We start from the raw sequence: 3721 nt of genomic DNA, 5'->3' as shown, positions 1-3721 counted from the left end.
GTCCAAAGTCATAATCAACGTTTTCTTTCCTGCAAGCCTCACTGGCCAATCGATCTACAAAATCATGTTTTCCAACTAGAAGCAATAACCAGTTTGATGACCAAACCACCACCAATCAGTAATTGAAGAAACGACGACGTTTCGGTCCATCCTGGACCGTTATCGTGTAAACTAGACTTGACCAAAGGTCCAGGACGGACCGAAACGTCGTCGTCTCTCCACTTTCTGACTTGTGGTCTGGTCATCATGTCTTCAGCCACGTTATTGCGACTCATCGTCTGCAATAACAGTTTGTTAACGAGCCCCCCCCCCCCGTCGTGTTCTCTGATTTCATCACATAATGTTGCCTATTTCCCTCCGCCTTATGTGGCATTGTATTCTACCTCACAACTCAGGTGAGCCGGTTCGATGCGCTTTCACACATCTCTAATTTGTAAGATAATTAACGAGCATATCTTGACAATCCATGACTTAAATTACCCCCCCCCCCACTTTCTCTGAGATTCCTTTCTTAACATTCCACCGTTAATACACAGGCGAGACGTGTGTGTGTGTGTGTGTGTGTGTGTGTGTGTGTGTGTGTGTGTGTGTGTGTGTGTGTGTGTGTGTGTGTGAGCGAGCAGCCAGGTGGAGACAGTAATTATCTCACCTCAGGCAGGTGGCGCCGTATGACTGGTAAATCAATAATCGACCACATTAATGACCTGAATCGTTTGTACAGGAAGGCTTGAGCGCGTCACCGTGGTCTATGCGCCTGCTGCGCCCCGTGACGTCACTGCTGCGCCCCGTGACGTCACTGCTGCGCCCCGTGACGTCACTGCTGCGCCCCATTACGTCACCGATGCCCAGACACTTCTCCAGCAGGCAAGAGACAGTCTGCGGTGGTCAAAGTGGTACAGTGGTAGAGGTGCATGGCGGCTATGCTGGTCGCGGTTCCAGTCATCTAAGAGCTCCAGTTGATTTGATTAATAATAATAATATTATTATTGTATGAGTATAAACAACTATATACATTGCGAGACTTCATGGATGGTTGGTCAAACAATCGTCACGTACTTTTGAGAACCCGGGTCGAAGTCTCCGATGATCCACGTGAATGTAACATATATAGACATTGGTTACGTTACAACGTGTACATACAAGATACAGTACTGTAATCGTGTACACGAGGCCGCTAATCCCCATCACGCCACCCTGTCACGGCCCCTGTTACGGACTCTGTCACGGCCGCTGTCACGGACTTTAAGGACGGTTTCCACGGACTTAATGCATATACTGATGTGAAAAACTGTACACGTGGGAATCAAGTACATCTAAGTCTCTCTCTATCTCCCTCTCTTTCTCCCTCCCTCTCTCTCTTCCTCCTCCCTCTCTCTCTCTCTCTCTCTCTCTTCCTCCTCCCTCTCTCTCTTCCTCCTCCCTCTCTCTCTCTCTCTCTCTCTCTCTCTTCCTCCTCCCTCTCTCTCTCTCTCTCTTTCTCCCCCCCTCCCTCCTTCTCTTTCTCTCACCTTCCCTCTCTCAGTGTCTGGGTGCCGGCTACCTTACACCACAGATGAATCAGTTAATAGTCAAGCGTCAACAGCCTGGCCAGTGGTGGTGATGGGTGAGAATGAGGACTGTGGCGCACTTAGCGACCCACGAGGCTTGACGGTACTGTACTAACACCTTCCAAGTTGTGAATGTCACCCTTGAAGTCAAGGAAACCATGATTAGTGATAGTGACTAACGAGGTTGAGAGTCGTGACTAACGAGGTTGAGAGTCGTGACTAACGACTCTCAACTAACGACTAACGAGTTGTGAGTTACGACTGTAAAGTTGTGACGACCAGGGAAGACTAACAAGGTGAGGATAACACAATTACATCAGGTGTCGTAGCGCTTGTTAATGGAGCTGACTGGAACACCTTGTGAGGCCCACACGGGCTCTCCCGGCGCGGAGGAGTGTGGGGGGGGGGGGGGGGGGGACCAGGACGGGACAGGAGGGAGGGGCAAGGGAGAGAGAGAGGGACAGAAGGGAGGGATAGAGGGGTCGGAGGATAGGCCCAAAACAATGGAGGGACATGAGGGAGTGATATAAAGTGTAGAGACAACATGTCTCCCCCCCCCCCTCCCTCAAGATAACTCAAGATAACTTACCCCCCCCCCCCCCCCGCGCCCTCTAAGTGACAACACCGACAAGCAAGTCTCTACACGCACCATGGAGTCTCTTGGTTACCCCTCCCCACCAGCCATCTCCTGTGTTGTCTTCCTTAAACGTTTGTCTTCCTCCCTCCCTCCTCGCTTCTCTCCCCTACCTCACAACAGCCTCTCAAACATCTTCTCTCCTACCTTCACGACGCTCATTCTCACCTGTCTAGCTCCATAATCATCCCAGCTTACCCTCAATATTCCCTCTCACACTTTTCTCCTACCCTTCATAGCCCATCTAACCTACTGTCCACCCCCACCGATCTCCTCCCCCTCACACAAAACCTCCCCCCACCATCTCCCTTCTCTACCCCCATGATTCCCCCCATACTCCACTATTCCAGCCCAACCACCATCTCCCTTCGCCCATAAACATCTCTCGGCCCTTGCACTAAGCCTAAACGTCTCCTCCCCCCCTCCCCCCCTCCACGGCCGCAGAGGGACATGCCGGAGAGTCTAAAACTCTTTGAAAATTCATGAGGAGAGAAGTCACCCCAGGATTATTGAATTACTATTAAAATTTGTGGCGGGAAAAACAGGCGCCAAGGGAACGGACGTCGCGTTGAGAGAGCCGCTGAAATGTCCGCCATATTTTGAATTTTGACGAGGAGAAAATTGCCTAGAATATATGAAAGCGTCGGCGGAGGAGACTGCTACCTGGAACGAGTCCTTAGAGCCTGGAATCCCGCATCCAGACGCTGGAGGCCTGGACCGTACGGATAAGGAGGCTTGGAGACCGTTCCAGAACCCAGGCAGTTCATACTTGGCCGGGCGCAGACGGTAATACACTTGAGAAAACTCGGACACTTCATTTCCCAGAGTTTAAGGATTTGACGGCATTAAGACGCGACTTGTTGACAGGGAAAAGTGAAGCCTGTTAGCACAGTTCGAATTTTATTATTCATAAGGTATCCGAAGTTTGTCTCCGTCCACCTGATTGGATTTCCCTCGTCTCCTGTGCTGAACATATCGACATGTTCTGTCATTTTATTTATTTGAACGTTATCGAAGGGTCTCAAGAGCATGATCTTTAGACAATCTTTGGAAATTATGTCTTCAATATACGTATACGTGTATAGGAAAATATAGTTCACTGCGTATACTTATAATATATAGTGCCGTTCTTCAATTCCAAGAGAAAAGTTAAACAAGTATCGCGAAAAATATAAATCTAGCCAAAAGCATTCAGAAGAATAAGAGGGACAATAGGAGCAGTGTTAGCTGTGAGGACGATCGATAACCAGTAGCAGCAGTAGCAGTAGCAGCAGCAGCACCAGCAGGGCTGCAGCTGCAGCAGGCGAAGCAGCATCAGCAGCAGTAGCGGCAGCACCAGCAGGAACCGGAGCACCAGCAGCAGCAGCAACAGCAGCAGCAGCACCAGCAGGGCTGCAGCTGCAGCAGGCGAAGCAGCATCAGCAGCAGTAGCGGCAGCACCAGCAGGAACCGGAGCACCAGCAGCAGCAGAAGCAGCAGCAGAAGCAGCAGCAGCAGGGCAGCAGCAGCAGGGCAGCATCAGCAGGAGCCGGAGCAGCAG

The sequence above is a fragment of the Procambarus clarkii genome, chromosome 30 (assembly GCF_040958095.1).
Source record: "Procambarus clarkii isolate CNS0578487 chromosome 30, FALCON_Pclarkii_2.0, whole genome shotgun sequence".
NCBI lineage: Eukaryota > Metazoa > Arthropoda > Malacostraca > Decapoda > Cambaridae > Procambarus > Procambarus clarkii.
The sequence above is the reverse complement of the archived record's forward strand: the minus strand, read 5'-3'. Positions refer to the sequence as shown.